General features: G+C 40.1%; 6 non-coding genes across 6 annotated transcripts; all 6 read left to right on the top strand.

Annotated features, from left to right (window-relative positions):
- Positions 1–10,585: 10,585 nt before the first annotated feature.
- On the top strand, positions 10,586–10,699 carry MIR106 (microRNA mir-106). The gene has a single exon (NR_034652.1). It is a non-coding gene; the product is annotated as a microRNA mir-106 (primary transcript).
- Positions 10,700–10,744: 45 nt separating this feature from the next.
- MIR18 (microRNA mir-18) lies at positions 10,745–10,874 on the top strand. The gene has a single exon (NR_034653.1). It is a non-coding gene; the product is annotated as a microRNA mir-18 (primary transcript).
- Positions 10,875–10,960: 86 nt separating this feature from the next.
- Positions 10,961–11,066, top strand: MIR20B (microRNA mir-20b). Its single transcript, NR_034654.1, has one exon. It is a non-coding gene; the product is annotated as a microRNA mir-20b (primary transcript).
- Positions 11,067–11,090: 24 nt separating this feature from the next.
- MIR19B-1 (microRNA mir-19b-1) lies at positions 11,091–11,193 on the top strand. The gene has a single exon (NR_034655.1). It is a non-coding gene; the product is annotated as a microRNA mir-19b-1 (primary transcript).
- A 29-nt stretch (positions 11,194–11,222) lies between these two features.
- MIR92A-1 (microRNA mir-92a-1) lies at positions 11,223–11,342 on the top strand. Its single transcript, NR_034656.1, has one exon. It is a non-coding gene; the product is annotated as a microRNA mir-92a-1 (primary transcript).
- Positions 11,343–11,379: 37 nt separating this feature from the next.
- MIR363 (microRNA mir-363) lies at positions 11,380–11,468 on the top strand. Its single transcript, NR_034657.1, has one exon. It is a non-coding gene; the product is annotated as a microRNA mir-363 (primary transcript).
- Positions 11,469–19,581: the final 8,113 nt, after the last annotated feature.

Genomic DNA, 19,581 nt, shown 5'->3' with positions numbered 1-19,581 from the left:
TTTGCACACAGTAAGTGCTCAATAAATACCACTGATGAATTCAATCATCATAGGTGGAAATCAAAACATAGCTTCATGGAGATATCTGAAAACAACATTTTGCATTAATAAAGAGGCATTTATAATCACTTATGAATGTGCCCAACATTACACTTCATTCCTAGTTTTCTCTGATTTTCAAATGAAAGGAAGAATTCTCATTTTTTTTCCTGAGGAGTAGTTTCAAAGCGTGAATCAAACCTGCTTTCAAAGGACATAAAATGACCTGATTTTTCCTTTTATTTTCAGTATTTGTTGCTTTTGGGAATCATATTTCACTCTAAAATTTGTTTTGTACAACTTGCTTAATTTTAAAAATGATATAAAATCTAATATGAATCAGATCACAGAATGCTTTTTCAATTCTATACTCTGAATTAGTAAAGCTGAAAATATTTAATATTATTAAGGTCTAGGGAAATCAAATTCAGAATGGGTACCTTATGTTTATTAATTACTGATCTCAAGTACGGTTTCAGTATGGTAAGTTTAATATAGACTTGGTAACATCCAGAACCACAGGAAAGTTATAGCACTCACAATTCAATAGCAAGAGGAAAATTTTTGGTATCAGTTTGATTAATAGGCAGGTAGTAGTCAGTTTCAAAGATCCTGTAAATATAGAAAACTAAACATGTAGAATGCATGTTAAAGAATGTACATAGAGTATATGAAGTGTTTATGAGATTGTTCAGTATCTGATACTCAAATAAATATAAAGTCAAAGTACTATTTGAACCATATAAAATTATGTTCCTGGCAATTTACAACATTTTATCGTGTTCTAGGAAAACACAATACCCCAAAACAAGAGCTGTTTGAACTTCAGTGAGATAAGGACAATTAGTTAACAGCAAAGAAGATGGATAACTAACAGAAAAAAATTAAAATTCCTTTTTATTTATATTGAATGGGTAAAACCTATTGATAGGTTTTAGATGATCTGTTTTTTATAGTTGATTTAAATGTATGTGCATTTTTGGCCTCAGTAACATAAAGAACAATTTCTGAATGCTTTATTGCAATTGCTGAATTTGAATTGAAACAAAATATTGAAAGAAGCGTGAACTGAATAAGTATATTCAATGAATTATGATATATTTTCAAGTAGGGATTTTCAGTAGAACAACTGACCAGTTATGTTTTGTATTTCAACAATAGAAAGCATATTCTTAACTTTCAAATGCACAATAAAACCAACACAAATTTTACTTCAAATCAAGGCAGATGGCAGAAGCAAAAACTTTATATGAAGAATAGACTCAAAAGAATTGATTTGTTAAATGTATATCTCTCCATAAGGATGCATAATATCGTTGTATATTGTTAAAATAAAAAGTCAATAGAGTGTGCTTTTCATTCTTTGTTAAAGTATGAAAGGACAGGCAAACCTATGGACATTAACTTTAAAATGATTTTCAGAGTTACAAAGCAAGGAAAATGATAACTTTTAAAAGATTTACAGATTGAGTAAAACTGAAAACAAGTCATTTTAGCCATAGGCATGTATTAAAAATAGTTGTTTTTCTGCTGCTTTAAAGTAACCAAAAATTTGTAGTTAGAATAATTTAACATCTTTGTTATAATTCTAGAAATATTTAAATAAATGTATGCCAGAACAATAATTACAAAGACTTACAAAAGGTTGTAATAATATTACAGGAAGTGCACATTAAAAGGATTACCTTGGCTATCTTAGCTTCCTTCAGCTAATTTTCAACCTGAATACTTAGTTCTTAAAATAATCAAGTTAAAAATGTAAAATATTTCTGAATTATAATTTCCAAATTTTATTTTTGCCCATTCTTTTGGTGAAAAAATTCTGATTTTACAGCTATTTCTACTTCATATAATTTGAAAATTGAGCAAAATGGATGAGTCAGCAAATAGTAATGGTAGGACAATCAAAATATTAAGTATGAGCATTCATTTAAAAAGGGTGATAATCATATTTGGTTTATTAGAAAAGTTTCCAATAGGTAAAAATCCCAGATAATTTTGTAAAGAGTGCAGTGACAAACTGGATGGTCTTTCCTGACCTGCGTTATCGCAGCAAAAACTCCAAAAAGGATCATAAAACTTCTTCTATTGAAATTGCTGTTTTCTATATTTGGTTTTCAATTCATTAGAAAAAGTCTTTTCGTTGACTTAGGAACATTTCTTAGGCATTTTAAAAGCAAGAGAGATTACATTCACTTGGGAAAATTAAATCTTCTCTCTTTCATTTTGAAGGTATGTGTACATATGTAGCCCGAATCTGTTGAATGATTCTCTTTTACAGTGAGTGTTATCCCCTGTTATTTAAGTTGTCTCAAGCCTTCAATGCTTTCCTTTCATGCATCTGGGTAATTCAGCACATTTCAGTGAGCCTTCCTCAGCATGAAAAAGCACAGACAATGGTTCTACTTCCTTCAAGAATCAGAAGTTCAGGAGACAGTTAAAGGGAATCTTTAAGCCTAGTAGTTACAGAGCAGCAATACCAAGCTGAGACAAGATGGAAGAAATGATCTTAACTTTGATGAGGGAAATGAGAAGCTCTAAGAAAATCATGCATCATTTTTCCCACATATGTGTATAGACACGAATCTATCATGCCTTATTTCTGATTAGAAAAAAACAACTTGAAATGTCTCTTGAGAATTCTGATTATAACTTTTAATAAAATTTATTAGCCATGTTACTTGAAAATAACACTTTAATGATACCGAAGTGTTTATTCAATCAGATGTTACCATATTCAAATTTAATAATTAACTTTCTTAAAATAAAATTTTATGGTGATGAGAATTTGTGTTTTAGGGGCATTTTAAAACCTTCACCTTTACCCTGTTGTACTTCATGAAATACATTTCATCTGGAAAAGCAAATGCATATAGATTAAATATGGAGAACTTTATTCTCATTTTAAGCAAACTCAATGGGAAAAAAGAATGTTGTAAAAACATTTCTATTGCACAGTCTTCTTTGATTAAATAATTAACTTTGTTAGCAGTTTTATGTTTGCAAACCAAGAGATTCCATAGCTGAGTTACACAAACAGGGAAACCAAAGTGTTTGAACTAGAGGATGTAAAAATACCTTTAACACCATTTAACCGTAACATTGCATCACTCAGAATCCATACTGTTGTTTCCAAAATAGAGTAATTATTTTCCAAAATTATCATTTTTCTACTTATTGGCAACTGATTCATTTAGTATATTATCACCATTTATGTAAAGTTGTTTTTACGTATTTTTTCACCTTTTAAAACTTTTCACTTCTGAAAGAATACAAGTTAGTGTCCTTTAAAAAGTATTGCTTTTATTTGTATTTGTTCTCCATATTTTAAGAAAATGAGTGCTATATAATCTTCCATAAAACCAAAATTATAATGCATTCTACCAAAATACCTTGTGATACCAATGCCTTGCAATAAATGCGCATTCTAAGCATCCACTTTTCTAAACAGCTCCAATCCCTGCTTGATATTTGGTCTTGATATTATTTGAGATTGTTATATTTGAATTTTCTGTTGTTATATTTTAAATTTTATATTGCAATATTGTTATATTTAATCATCATTTTTCTAAAGGATAAATCTTTTGAACCTGATGTTCAATTCTCAAATAATGACACTGTATTGTTTAGGATGCTCTGAATGACTACATTGTTTATGTATTTTACATAATTTATTTTGTACAATAGTGTAAAAGAATAGCATATGCTGAGGTTAATTGTTGTCTCCAATGGCAATTAATTATCTTCCCTGTTTTTGGCTTGGATGTTCATAAACCAGTTTTGACTTGAAAATGTAGACTGAAAATTTAGTTCAGATTGAGTTGTTTGTAGACTCTTGTCATTCAAAATGAGATATTAATTAAATTACCTAAAATGTGTTCAGGGAATGTTTCTAGTTGTAAACTTTGGCAGAGGTAATATAAAAAAAAAATTCTACTTCATTCCTAGTGAAGTCACAATTCCAGCTGCTAGATCAAATAGCAACATAGCATCTGAAATATTTTTGCCTGAAGAGCCCTCCCATCTTGTTCAGGGAGTGCTCTGATGTGGGCGCTATGTTTGAGAGGCCTCACACACGTACATGAGCACATACACGTATACGCACAAGTCCGAGAACTTTTGAAGCTCTGTAAAACTCTTAGTTAAAATGTTAAAGGAACTTGGCCTTTGAATTTAAAAAAGAAATTAAAAAGTAGTAAATACTCAGGGCAACAGAACTCCGTTCTAGTTGTAGAGGGAACATAATACTGTTAGATTACTTTCTCGTTTCCATGGGAACCTTTTTGTTCTAAGTTAAGATACCAATCATTAGGGTTTAATGAGGCACCTAATATTTCTAAATCAAGTGAAGTGATTCCTCCAGTGGATATGTTAAGTATTTATTGATATTTTGAAATGTAAAATATAATCTACTTGAAATTGGTGCTACTTGCAAAATAGTTAAAAATGTACAATCTAGCAAAAAAAAGTCTTTTGGGGGAAAGAAGCAATATTTTCCGAGGATGCAGCTGTCCATGTGTTAATATCGAGAATACTTTGGAGCACAGAAAACAGATACTGTGTGCACTTCTGACTTCATGTAAGTCCCACTATGCGTTTTGTAAAAGTCACCCTCAAATGAAAATTCACAACACACCCCTCTTCCATGTAACCAGAAGTTTTAGGTAGTACCCTTTTGCAAGCAATTATCTTAAGAGATCAAATGTTAAATCTGCATCCTCAAGGATCTAGGATTCGGAATTATCAGATGTTTTAAGCATCAATATATTTTGATTATGTACAAGCTGTTTAGTCGTATGTAATGTGACATGAGGGCTGCAAGTTGCTACTCCCTTTATTTCTCGGAGTGCTTAAAGTATTGTTTCTCTCACAATACAGGGAGCTGACTGGAGCCTGGTGGGAGCCCGGAGCCTTGAGGCCAGGGCTGAGGTCTGGGGGAGGGGAAAGGGGTTGAGGGGTCACAAGCTCTTAGCTTTTAGCCTCAGCATGACCACAAGTTTTAAAGCATGAAGGGGTCACGTGCTTTACTTGGGGCTGTTAGTTATTCTGAACACATTTTTTGGGGGTAGAGAAATGCATTGTTTGCCACATTTTTCAATTCCCCAAATATTTGGCTGGTCCTTCCTCCAAAAAATTATTTTAAACAGACAAAAGGAAATGATAGTTTCCACAAACGTAAAATTTCCAAGTTTACGCCCACCCAGGCACTTTAGTTAATCAAAGTAATTTGATAGCAATCCAATTGTATTATATTAGAACCTATTCAAAATAGACCTTGCTGGACCTGCAGTGTAAAAGAAGTAAACAAGTTTAGCCAATTGCATTGGTACTAGATTCAGTTAACTTATATGTGTAGATCTGCATTTTCAGTATGATTAGTAGGAAAATCATCCCGATAAATTTATCTTAAACATTTTAAATTAGGTATCGTTTGAGGCTTAAAAGGGGAGGGGTAAAAGAAAAGGGGTGTAGGAAAACTTTATTAATTCCAATTTTCAGGAAAACAACAACAGGGAAATGCCTTTCACATTTTATTCCCAGGAGTCATTCTGTAATATGGGTGTGTGTGTGTGTGTGTTACATTTAATGTTTTAACTTTCAAAACAATACTTAGCCTATTCCTCCACCCCTTCTCCACTCAACATATATACATCCATATTTATACAGATTGGGAATACAAAATCAGGATTGTGATAGAAAAGTTTATTTTTGCGAACATTTTTCAAATCAGAGTAATGGGTCTTCTTCTTTTGACGAAGACTGGAGATATGTTTACTCCCATTGGCCGAGGAGCGTTGCCTGCAGCTGCAGGACACAATTAATTATGCTAATAGTGTGAGGAGCGGATGTACTTTTTTCCCCCTTTTATTTCTCTTTCTTTTTTTGCTGGTTGGTAAAAGGGGAAGGAGACGCCCTGGGGTTGGATCACATGATATTGTCTTCGCGCCACTTTCGTAAAACCCCTTTTTACTCCAGGTTTTGCTCGAGCTAAAAGGTAATGTGTTGATCTTTCCTTGGGTGTTTCTTTTAGGTGGAGGCTTGTAAGGTCTTTTTTCCTCTCTCTTTCTCAAGCTCGTCTTTATCACTAAAGAATGGAAGTTACATTGCAATGGGTGCAACTGAACCAACGAGGTCCGGGTGGGCGATAGGCTGAGGGCTGCGTAGTTTACAAAAAGCATGGGAGAAGCGCGAGAGTAAATGGGTTTTCCAGGCGACGCCGTTTCGCCTATTTTGCAAAACAAAAATGATGAAAACCCACCTGTAGGAGTCTGCTCGAAGGGGCTAGAAGCGTGCCGCTTTTGTGCATCACGTACTAACCTAAGTGGGTGGAAGATTTGGGGTTGGGCTCTTTTTTTTGTGGGGGGGAGGGAGGTGTTGGGAGGTGTCTTCTGGAAACTGCTCGCCTTGCTGATGTAGACGGAGCTGCTACTGTGCAGCAGTTTAAAACTCACATGGCGCCCGTGCCTGCTCGCTGGCTTTTTGTGCTGCAACCAGCACCGCAGTAACAATAGGGGGGAGGGGTGGTGGTAGCGGTCCCGTTTCGGCCTCTCCCCTCCACCCCCTGCTCCACCTTTCCTTTCCTCCTCCTCCTCCGACGGAATAGGGTCTTGGAAAGTTTATCCCTCGCCCGCCGTCCCTCCCGATCTTTTATTAGCAAAATCTCAGTCTTCTTCCTTCGCCTCCTTCCCTTCCAGCGCCTGCCTCTGTGCCACCGTGCAATGGAGGAGGTGCAACCCCGGTTGCAAACCAAGCCTCAGGAAAGTCCTGCAATCTGAGTTGCTCTGCTCTTTGTTGTTGTCCTTTTAATGAAAACAGCTCTGCGTAGTCCATTCTCTACAGTAGCTGAAGCTACGCATCTGGGCTTCAGCGGCTCTCCGCGCCTCTCCCTCCATTATCGTTTTTCTTCCCTCCTGAGTGGAGAGATTGGAGGAAGGGGGGTGGGGGGGAGGAGAAGACTATCCGATTAAATTGCATCATACCTCCTTATTTGAGGGGTATGGTGATAATGTTGCTGCTGCCTGGGGCCAGGGAGCCCGGCCAGGGCCATGAGTGTGTGGGGAAAGCGGCGGGCTGGAGCTGGTGTTTTATAAGGCGAGCACATGGCGCCAGAGGTTAAAGCCTGTGTGGGGCTTTTTTTTTCCCCCCCCCTTCCTCTCTTCTTTGGGCCTTTGGAACCCTCTCAATGTGGCTAATTGTCTGCAGTGCGCGTGCGCGGGGACCCCCCCTCCTCCTCCGCGGGGCACGCTGGGAGTGGTAGTCTTTTCCCTGGGGGGGAGAAAAAGGAGGGGGCGGGGAGGAAGGGGCACCTCATGTGCTTGCTGCAGGAGGCGGTTGTAGTGTGCTGCGCTCGGCTTGCCGCCAGCAGCACCATCATCATCCTCATCAGCAGCAGCAGCAGCATGCCGGGGCAAACGGCTCAGAGCAGCCCCTAAGGCACCCAGCCTAGAAAGAGAAAAAGCCAGCCAGCCATGCAGCCTGCTTCAGCTCCTGGGTAAATAGGACTTGAAGGTGGTTTTGTGTTTTTTTTTTTTTCTGCCCGCCCTAAAAGGAAAAAAAAAAAGTTTGGGAGGGGTGGTTCGAGACGAGGTTTTTTGTTTTTTTGTTTTTTTTTTTCCCCCGGAGCCATCGAAGGGGCTTTGCTTGTCTGGAGGGATGGGCGGTTTGGGGTACGTAGGGCCAGGGGAGACTGGGGAGGCAATTTCGCCACGGAAACTTAAAGGCAAGCAAACAAAAAGAGCGTCCCGAGCCAGCAGGTAACGCCGCCGAACTGGTGGGAACAGCCCTGAAGTTTTGATTATTGTTCTGGCCCCCGTCTCGCAATATTACGAGGGTGATAGGAAGGGAGTGAGGGGAGGGGGCGGGATTGCGGAGGAGTAGACTTCGCAGGGTCTTTTTTGTAGGTCTGCAACTTTTCCTCCTCTGTTCTCATCGGCACCGCTTGGCAGCAGCACTCGAACCTCGTGTGCGGCTGTGAGTACCGCGGGGTGGTCCCTCGGTTTAGTGGCGTGGAAGGGTGCGGAGGCTTTGGGTTTAGGAGGGTTTTTTTTAAACATTTAAAACTTTTTCTTGGGCAGGAGGCCGTGGGGGCCCATCCAAGACCGCCCACCTGCATTTGGAGCTTAACAAGCCTGCCCATTTTGCAGAAATTGGCGTGGGGGGGGGGGGGGAGGGGGAGGAATCCTGGAGGGGAGGGCTGCCTGGTGGGACAACGAAAGTGGAAGGCGCAGACCATGTGGGGAGTGACCTTAACGGCAGTTTTCATTCATTCATTCATTTATAGAGCAAGTACTGTGTGCAGAGCACTGTACTAAGCGCTTGGAATGTGCAAATCGGCAACAGATAGGACAGTCCCTGCTCATTGACGGGCTTATAGGTTTTCATTCCCCCTCCCTGGGTAATGGGGGGGGGGTCGAAGGGCGAGTGGGGGAGAAAAAGCAGGGACGTTAGGAGGGCAATTCCCCAGGATGAGGGTGGGAGGGTTTTCTCCACCTCGTCCACCCCTACCCCACTTTCCCCTTCCCTCCCTCCCCCCGAGGGGGGGAGGGAGGAGGGAGCCGCAGGCTTGGCGCGTTTTTGGGACTTTGAATGGAGAACTCCATTTCCCACAATGCTTTGTTCCTTTCTCTTTAATCTCGGCAGCGGCGGCGGCGGCGGCGGCAGCAGCAGCAGCAGCAGCAGCAGCAGCAGCAGCACGAGGGCCGGGACGCGTGGTCCCCGCCGCTGGAGCAAACAGCCCGAGCGGCCCGCGCGCGCCCGCACCCCGACACGCGCACACTTCGGGGGGCAAGAAGGGGGGGGGCAAGGGGGAAGCGAGCGGGATTTCCCAAGTTGGAGAGGGGAGCCAGCTTTTTTTTTTTTTTCCTTCCCCCTCTCACCTCCCCCGGCTTTCTTTTTTTTTTTTTTTTTTTTTTGAGCCGTGGAGAGCTGCTGGGGCGGGCAACGCAGCAAGTGTGCAACAGTTGAGAAGGTAACTGGGGGCGGGCGGGGGCTTCTTTGAGGGCACCGGCCCCCAGCGGGGACCTACACCCTGGGGGGGCCGCCCCCCCCCCCCCCCCCGCAGCAAAGTTTGGGCATTCAACCCCCCCTCCAGGAGCGAGGTTTTTTCGAGCTCTAGCATCCAAAATGGTCGGACCTCTGACTTAAATTTAAAATGCACCACAACCCCCCCTCCCTTTGCTGTACTTTTGACCCCCCCCCCCCACCCAAACATTTTTCCCGGCCATTTAAGTGAATTTTTGAGCTCAGCTAGGGTTGGCCGGTGCTCTTTTTTTAAAAAAAACAAACCAAAAACCACGCAAAAACTCGTGTTCGGGAGTGACGGGGTGAAAGGACTTGCTTTGTGCATCAAGTGACTTTTAAGGTGCTCTCGCCTCAACTACACTTGGGTGGCTTAGGCGTGTGTGTTTCAACGCTTTTGTTGATCGCAGCCGTGAGGTGGAATAAGTTACTTTTTGAAGTTAGCGTGGTTGCTGGTACAGCTTATCAGGTAAGGAATCTTTTGTGTGGGTTTAGGTACCAGGACTGGAGCCAGAAATGGTTTCCACAGACTTTGGTGAAATATGCGACTTACCTATTAAAAGTATTACCTCTAAGGCCACTCCATTAATTTTGGAGATGGAATGTGTGTGGCTAAACGGCTTTTTTTTAACCGGTAAATAATTGTGTAAATTGCCAAGGTGCCAAGTATCCCATTAAAGTATATTGGGATGTGAGTAAGGGAAACTGAATAATCTATTTTTTTCTTCAACAGATGTTCTTAGGGTGGCCTTGGATGGATTATTTGCAAGATAAGAGGTGTTCATAGCCTCTGGAAATGGGAGAGGACTTGACTGCAGAGGAGATAATGACTTGGAGAAATGGGGGGGGAGGGCGACCTCCCTTCTTTGGGCATAATGGAGAATATGGATCCATAAATGTTTAAACAGAACTACTGCAGTTATGGCAAAAAAGCTGCTGCTTCAGTATGTTTTTTTCCAAATGCATCGAAATATGGCACCTTGGTGCCATCTGGGCAGTAGAAAAAGAGTCTTGTAGATGTTTCTTAAACTTTTTTTAATATTACTCCAGTCCATGATGAAAAATACTAGTGAATATATATTTGAATTGAATTGTGTTGACCTTTCGAATCCAGGTTTCAACATGATTTTTGAGAAGCATGACTACTTACATGCCTTATAGGAGACATTCCTCAGATTAACTGAAGGCTGGCATAGAGTGGTAGAAAAATGTGTCTCAAGTGATCTATATTACTGGGGTATATATGGCCAATCTTCATGGAATTAGCAGGAAAATACAAAATTGATTTTCCCACTTGAGGTTTTGAAGTGGGTTAGAATTTGCAGTAAACTTGATTGAAAGGACCCCCGACTTAAAGAAAGTGAGTGGACAAAGGACATGGGTTTTGCAGAGAATCCTCTATCAGAGCTGAGTTTTTTCTTCCTGTAACATTGTTTTTCTGTTGTCCTACCAGGTGAAGGTTGGATGCATAGTGAAATGGGCCTGCAAAAAGAAGGGTAAAACAAGATGCAAAACGGAAGATCTTCGAACTTGGTGTTGGATAGGCCTTGGTTGTGCAAAAGTGCTTACAGTGCAGGTAGCTTTTAGTACCTACTGCAATGTAAGCACTTCTAGCATTACCATGGCAATTCAATCAATGAGTGCTGTAGGATACCCATTTGAGCCTAATCAAGCCGGTGGTGCTCCTGCTATCCATTTCAGAATGTCCCTTGTGTTAAGGTGCATCTAGTGCAGTTAGTGAAGTAGCTTAGAATCTACTGCCCTAAATGCTCCTTCTGGCACAAGCTGCCTAATATACAACTTCGAAATCCATGCGTTAACCACTAGACACCTTTAACAATGAGTCCGTCTTGAAAGAACGTTTTTGTAATTTTGTGTAACGGGGGTGACTTCTGCATGATGCTGGAAATCGTATCCTGACAGTACCAAAGTGCTCATAGTGCAGGTAGTTTTTTTCAATTGATTCTACTGTAATGTGGGCACTTACAGTACTCCAGGATAAAGTGCCACCCATGTACCGATGGGGAATTGGAAAGACAGTACTGCTTACAGTCAGTTTTGCAGGTTTGCATCCCAGCGTATACAAATTGCTGTGCAAATCCATGCAAAACTGATTGTGATGGTGTTTGCTATCTTGCTAAGTAGTAGGCCTTGCCTTCAAAAGTATCTGAGAAGGTTTTGCACTGATTCCTCCATGGGTGGGGATTTGTTGCATTACTTGTAGCTATGTTTAGAGTATTGCACTTGTCCCGGCCTGTGGAGGGAAGGAGGACTTGTCATCAGGTCTTGCCAATTTTACGACTGCTGTTAGAAACTAAAGCTGTTTTGCTGTTGTCGGGTGGATCACGATGCAATTTTGATTAGTTTAGTAGGAGAAAAATTGCACGGTATCCATCTGTAAACCGCAGGACCTTCATCGCTGACAATGTATATCCTTTGTCAGTACTTAAAAAGGCCAGAAAGAAGAATCCTATTGCTAGTGTCAAAAAGACTTCATTTCAAAACTTTCTGTCAAGAATGCGTGCTTTAAAAAAAAAAAACCAACAAAATAACCGGACTTGTGACTTCTGTATAATTTGTGGAGCTGAATTTGTAAAGAAAAATAAAATCTTCAGAATTGACTGTATTGCTCTTGGTGAAACAAGATTAACATATGCTACCTTGCAGCCTTTTTGCCTTTTTTGATGTTTATTGAACCCCTGGGGCTAGCGACCTTATTGTAATCCAGGACTCCATTTGTCTGGTTTGGAACTAAAAGTAACACCATTACAATTAAAGCTTTATGATTCTTGCAGAAACAGAGTTTGTAACTCTGTTAATGGTGTTAGGCAGGTTTCTTGTCTGGTGGTAGAAATAAGGTTTACCTGGGAAAGCACCAAAAGTGCTGTTAAAGTGATGGTTTGCTCTGTTTAGAACGTTGGTGCTGTAGAATATTTGGAAGAGTCATTGAGATGGTGAAAGAAATATTTCGGAGGGCCGAGGTACAGTTTTTCAGAGTGAATTTCTCAGTAATGGTGTATGCAAAAAAAATGCCAAGTCTTTATCAAGTAAAAGAGTATTGAGGAAGCTTTGACCAAGCAAATACTAACTTTACCAGTTTTTCCTCCTCCAAATTTAGTTAACTGCCACCAACTTCAACTAACCAGTTTTTACTTCAGTTACAGAGGGGAGAGAGTATATAGAAATAGTATTTGGCAACTTTGAATAAGATGAGAGGGATGATGCCTTTATTGGTTAACTCAATTGATAATCCTAAATTTCAAGATTAAAAGACTCCAAGACTAACTCTTTTCTAGTGTAATTTCCCATGGTAATATGCTGTGACAGTCAAGGCATTTAAAGTCCTTTGGCAAATATGAAAATTAAACAGTAATTTTTGTCCCGGTGTCATGAACACTTAAAGCTTATCTGAGGTGTTAGGTAAACAAAAGTAACCTGATGATTATCGTGTTTTAAGTTAACTACTGTCATTCATATTTTCTAGCTTTGAAAGCCTCATTTAATCCTGCATCCACCTCTTAAATTGCATTGGCTAAGTTGATCAATATCCACCTCCATTTGCTTAGCTAAGTGTTTAGCAAAGTTTGGAGTTCACCTCATTGAGAATGACATGAAAAATGAAAACTGGAATACTGGTTGCGATAGAAGTATTTTTTTTTTAAAGCATGAACAGGTTTTAGAAGCATTTTGCTCGTTTTAAACCAGAATGGATATGAAAGTGCTTTTGAGAAGGAAAGATCACTGATCAAATACAAGGTGTTAATAAACAATATAACCCATAACCATGATTTACAGATCTCTATGCTTTTTAAGGCTTGGTCTTAACATTGCAGAAAGGTGGTTACTGTGCCTTAATCTTAATATAAAATTGTGTGAGCGAGTGCCAAGAATAAGGGACCTTAATTTGGTTCAGACACATTGGTACTGGTGATAGCTGGAAGACAGACTTTTTAACTTGAGGGTCTGGACTGTTTGTTGCCATTAGTGAAAGCTAATTGATTTGTAAGGTTCTGTTTGAGGTAGTTCTCCCTCCTCCCCCCATGTCTTATCTTTGATAAGCTCATCAGCAGGGGACCTGCCTACCAACTCTTACTGTACTCTTCCAAGTGCTTAGTACAGTGCTCTGCCCACAGTAAGCACTCAGTAAATACCATTGATTGCTTTAATGTGCTGCAACATTCCTCCCTAACACTTGGGAGATGCTCCAGAGGTTTATGGGTAATGTATAAAATGGGAAGAAATTTGAAATAGAAAACTGCATTCCATCGAGATGTCTTATAATATGGGTTGACCCCATTAGCAATTGTATTTTGTGTCGCTGTACTAACTTCCAGCCCATTATGGTATTTGTTGAATGCTTACTATGTACCAGTCACTAAGCGCTGGGATGAATACAAGTAAATCGGGTTGGACACAGTCCCTGTTTCGCAGGGGCTCACTGTTTCAATCCCCATTTTTTTCAGGAGGTAACAGGCATAGAGAGGTGAAGTGACTTGCCCATGGTCACACAGCAGAGTGGCAGAGCTGGAAGCCATGACCTGCCTCCCACGCCTGTGCTCTATCCATTATGCCATGCTGCTTCTCTATGGTTTCACTGAGTTTCTAACAGGCCTGGTCAGCAGCATTCTTGCCTTTGGACCTGAATAGTTGCCCCTAGAAGGCAGTGTTCATCCCTGTTAGAGGACTAAGAAAGGGGACCCACTGTATCTCTGTGGGAGCAGTGTAAAATAGATTTTGCAATACAATTTGGAATGTGATTTGAGGAAACATAGAGCTTAGTACAGTGTTCTGTATATAGTGCTCAATAAATATTATTGAATGAATGAATGAATGGTCTTCTAGCAGTTAATGCCCTTCTGAAAATACATAACGTAATGGGGACCAGGGAGTTTTGCCTTCAATGGTTGAAGTTATTTTCCAATGAAGTTGAGATGTGGGTGTCCAGTACACCAGTAACTGGGCTGGTAGGTGTTTTGCTGTTGAAAAAAACCTGCCGGTAAAAAAAAATACAGAGCAAAAAAAATCTTAAAGCATTTTCCATGGCTCAACAGGACTTTATTTTAGAAATGGAAATTAGTTTCTGTCCACCAGCAAGTGGCAACATTTGCATGTCATGCTTTCAGAAAAGCTTTTCATTTACAGAAAAAAGACACTGGCAGATACATCGGTAATGGGTGATGTTAATTACAGGAACAGCCCTTAGGTACCCAGGCTACAAATCCTTTTTTCCCCCCAAGGAATGTTTCCCAGCCCGAGGTTACTTTTTCTGACTACCAGAGTTCCCATGTAATAAGTTTACTTTAAACAAAAAAAAAAAAGCAAAAAACTAAACCCAAAATTGTCTGCATCTGCTTTTAAAATGCCCAGCACCATTCTGTTTTGAATGATTTATTGGTTAGGTTTAGAGGATTAACCCTATTTAAACACTTAACCGGAGTGCCTTTCAACATTTATGTAGAGTATATTACAAATGGCACAGGTGGGGAAACTTGTGTTTGAAGCAATTATACTTACTACTTTAATGCTTTTCTAGTACATCAGTTTTAATCACTAGCCACTTGATTCCAAAGCTGAGTCTGATTTAGCTTATAACTCCATGTCTCTGGAGCATCCCCCGATCTGTCTAGCAGTTATTAAGACTCAATAAATAGGTTGCTACAGTTACTCGTTTGTTCTGGATGTAAATTTCCTGTATTAAATATGTTGTCAAATATACTTTTAATTTGTCGAAATTTTTATTGGTATTTAGATTGGTCTTTGATAGTGTCAACTACCTATTTGCAGGTGGAAGCTTACCATCCTTAAGAACTGAAGTTTAATTTGACAAAGACATTGTTAGAAAAATTCTAAATGCCTCTTGGAAAGGTGTAGAAGAAAACAAGTTTAGAATGTTTTACCTTTTATGATTCAAGAAATCTCTTTTGCTTGGCACTCTTCTCTTAAACAGAAATACTAACGTGCTTTAGCACTTGTACCAAACTATGGCCGAGATGGCACTTGCACTGCTAACCTTTTTGTTTCCGGTACTTTACTTCCTGAGCAGTGGTGGGCGGTCAAGTGTTTGATTTGGTATAACTATTTTTGGAAAGTTTGATAGGGCTGTTTTTGAGTAAATGGGAAAATCCAAGGAAGAAAGATAAATACACTTTGAATCACTGCTTTACAGCCAAGAATTAGATCAGGTGCTTTATGATTTAGTGAATCAGCTATTTCTGACCAGAGTATGACCAAGAAGGAATCTTAGCATGGTTCAGTGGAAAGGGCCTGAGCTTGGGAGTCAGAGGTAGTGGGTTCTAATCCCGGCTCCACCGTTTGCCAGCTGTGTGACTGAGCAAGTCACTTAACTTCTCTGTGCCTCATTTACCTCATCTGTAAAATGGGGATGAAGACTGTGAGCCCACATGGGACAACATGATCTTGTATTCCCCACCCCCCAGCGCTTAGAACAGTGCTTTGCACATAGTAAGTGCTTAAATACCACCACTATCTTAGCTTTTTCTGTGCTTTTATTTAAAGGCACCCCATTGTGTGCTTTTTGGGGAGGTGGGTAGTTGAGATCCTCTCAAAGTAAGCTTTTTTTGGTGACTTTACATACTAACCTAAATAGTCCTAAATACACCTTTACCCTAATCAATTGAGTTTGCTACAATAATTAGGGTAATGAACAAAGGGGAGAGATCTTAGAAAATGAGACACTTGCAACCCTGAATACCAGAGAGCCCAAACCAGAAACGTAACTGGATAATCTTTGACATTTTCATACAGTGTTGAGTCACTCTGGCAATCCTTCCAATCTGATCAAAGCTGCCCTGGGCCAGGCACACCACTAGTTACGTATTTTGACCTTTTTCACCCTATACCCCAGGAGGAATGTGACTAGCGGTGATGGGAGTGTGTCAATAACGGTATGGCAACAACCACTATCATTATAACCTATTCTTCTGCGGGTTCACAGTTGCTAAATTCTTGTGATGGAACTGTAGTTCATCTTTGTACTTTCCTAAGCATTTATTACTGTGCTGTACATACAGCAAGTGCTCAATAAATGCTATAGTTTCCTATAAAACTACCCTGTTATACCAGTGCCTATCTTGGTTTAAGTACTTCCCCTCTGAAGTGTTTTGACTAACTTGAATACGATAATTAAAACCCAATTCAAATTAGCTGTAGTTGGCATCTAAATAGCTTAGTGGTAGAACTCATTTGTTAGCATAAGCTAACTTTTTACTGAGGAGGAGGTGAAAGATATTAAAACATGTTTTGCGTAAGTATCCCAAATTAACTCGGTCATCATAGGTTCATATTTACATTGCTGCTTGATCTTGTGAATGTCACTTTAATGTACAGTAGTACCGTGACTTTGTTTTTTGGTTTATTGGTGTCCGGCTGGACCCAGGATGGTGGCAGTGGCCAGTGGCTCTGCCCTTACTTTCCGCTGTCCCTTTGGTTGCTAGAAGATGCAGCCCCACCTGACTTTCCAGTGGTTTGCTGGCCACTTGCTTAATCTTTTCATTCTCTAGCCCCGTCTACACCCCCCCCGCCAAAAAGTCCAGATTACTTTGCTGAATAAATTCTTGTCATTAGGCACAGATGGTATTCAAGGGGGTTTCTCTTGCACAAATTAGGGGACTTCTGTATATTTTGTTCCTTTTTTTGGTCTTGGACACATTAATGCACTTTTTCCTATTGGAAACTAATTTAGCACTTTCACTTAACACTTTTAATGGAACAAGTCAAAACACTAATGAGTTCAATCAATTTTATTTCTTCAGTGCTTACTGTGGGCAGAGCACTGTACTAAGCACTTGGGAGAGTACAACAATAAACAGACAGTACTACCAAATACAGGTCCAGGCACCTACCAAAGTTAATGGGAAAAATTGCATGCAATTTCCCACGTGCCCCGAAGTATTTTGAGGTTATCCAGAAGCATTGTGGCTTAGTAGATAGCATGGGTCTGGGTTCAGAAGGACCTGGGTTCTAATACCAGCTCTGGCCACTTGTCTTCTTTGTGACCTTGGTCAATTCATGTAACTTCTCTGTGCCTCAGTTACCTAATTCGTAAAATGGGAATTAAGACTCTGAGCCCCATGTGGGACTTGGACTGTGTCCGATCTGGCTTGTATCTACCCCAGCACTTTTTACAGTACTTGGCACATAGTAAGCACCTAAATACCATTTTTAAAAGTCATTTATCAGTAGGTAGACACAATTTAAAACTTCAAAAACTGCTAGTTAGGATGAAGACATTTTTGAATTACTATTGTTATGATATTTGTTAAGCACTTACTATGTGCCGGGCACTGTACTAAGCACTGGGGTGGATGTAAGTAAATCGGGTTGGACACAGTCCCTGTCCCACATGGGGCTCACAGTCAATCCCCATTTTACAGATGAGGTAACTGAGGCACAGCGGTGAAACGACTTGACCAAGGTCACAGAGTGGACAAGTGGATGAGTTGGGATTAGAACCCACGACCTGACTCCCAGGGCCGTGCTCTATCCACTAAACCAGGCTGCTTCTCTAGTGCAGTGTAGAAACGTTTAGAAACACTACAGATGTAGGGGCACATGGGCCAGTTTGTGTTCCATATTGTTCAAAAGCGTGACAGGAAGGACTACTGTTAAGAACTCAAGAAGAATATAATCAGTTAACGAGTGAATAATGTGCAACTTGGGAGCAAGTGACTGAAACTAATGAACTATATTTGAGTTTCCATTGTTTTTGGTTCCTTTCCTCTCATGGAAATGCTAAAGACAACATGTCCAAAAGGTAGAAAAACAATTGAGATGGGTAATTCACTCCTGAAAAAATCCACTCTTGGTGCCGTTAACCAGTAAGACTTGAAAGGGAGTCAGGAACAGCAGTCATATAGATTTATGACTATGTTCAGTAAAAAGGCAATGATGTCTATTTGGAAAGTCATAGGCACTATGTTAAGGGTATAAACTACCAGTTTGGGTGATCTTGGTTTAGGTTCAATTGGGTGTGAGATTGGGCAGAAAAAAAAAAGGGTAAGGAATTTATGGACTAAAACTGAATTCTGATTTAGAGGCTGAAGTCCTACTAGTTGGTGGAATGATTGGGTATTCTCAATCCTTCAAGATAAACATTGTACAGGGTACCTCCAAATGGGGACAAAAAATTGTGGGTGGAAAAAGCAGTAAGGAGGGTTAGTTTTCCTTAAGGCAGGATTCTGCAAGAACACATTCTGTATTTTAAGAGAGGTGTATTTTGAATTAACATAGCTTCTGGTAGAATTAACATCTTACATTACATTCAACATCCAGAATTTAGGATGTTAATTCTACCAGAAGCTATGTTAATTCAAAATATACCTAACTCTCTTAAAACACAAAATGCATTCTTTCAAAATCACGCCTTAAGGAAAACTTGCCCTGTCTGGTACCATCCAGTGGCACAAAGATTTATCCAAACAGCCTTGTTGTGGTGCAAGAATTCCCTAACTTTCCATCAGCATTCTACCAGAAATACATAGTGAAAACATGAGTTATGGTACATTTCTGCAGGAGTTGGAAGAAGTCAGTGAGTTTTACGTGTTTCTTTTATGGTGACATGATCTAACAACTTAAAAGGGAGCTTGCCAACAGGTACTTATTTTAGTGGTATTAAGCGCTTACCATGTCCCAGAAACTGTACTAAAGCCCTGGGATAGATAAAAGCTAATCAGGTTGGACACAGTCCATGTCATCGCACATAGGGCTCACAGTCTTAATGCACATTTTTAGTTGAGGTAACTGAGGCACAGAGAAGTGACTTGCCCAAGGTCACACAGCAGACAAGTGGTGGAACTGGGATTAGAACCCAGGGCCTTCTGACTCCCAGGCCTATGCTCTATCAATTAGGCCATGCATCACATTTAGCCCAGTAGGGTGATAAACACTAGGAAGGGCTTTAGCAGAAAAATAATTTCTTCCTCTTTGGAGGGCTTGACTGGATTGTAACCGATTGTGCTGTTCTTTGTCAATCAGGTGGGTTGTCCCCTATTCCCCCTGGATTCTTAAGGGAGAGGCCCAGGAGGCTACCAAGCTTGCTGGTTCTGCTACTCTGGTTTTGTCTGTGTGGCTTTTAGCTCCTTCAGAATTATGCATATAATTATCAATTATGTATAAGTTGCAATTACGTGTATTTGATCCAAAATCAGTTTCCCAAAACTTCAGAAAACATGTTCTACTCATGTAGCTAAACATTGGAGGGGGAAGTTCTTATTTACTTGGTTTGTTTTTTTTGTTTATAAGTTTAGGCTTATAATGAATTGGATAAATTGATTTGGCTCATCTTTTCATTTCGTTTGGTTTTAAATGTCTGATAATTTATACAGAAGTTGCTAATGTGATACTGGTTAAAGTTTAAAACGTCAATTTATATTTGAAGACTTTATGTTTGACCTGTAAATATTCTCATTACAGTCTTATTGGATCTATTTTCCTTTCCACACAAAATAGTTAGGTTTATCCTCCAAATCTCCCCCTCTCAACCCTCACCTGAAAAGTTTTCTGTGA

This window comes from Ornithorhynchus anatinus, chromosome 6 (genome assembly GCF_004115215.2).
Source record: "Ornithorhynchus anatinus isolate Pmale09 chromosome 6, mOrnAna1.pri.v4, whole genome shotgun sequence".
NCBI classification, from domain to species: domain Eukaryota; kingdom Metazoa; phylum Chordata; class Mammalia; order Monotremata; family Ornithorhynchidae; genus Ornithorhynchus; species Ornithorhynchus anatinus.
Note: the sequence above shows the minus strand (reverse complement) of the source record. Positions and strands in the feature narration are given on the sequence as shown.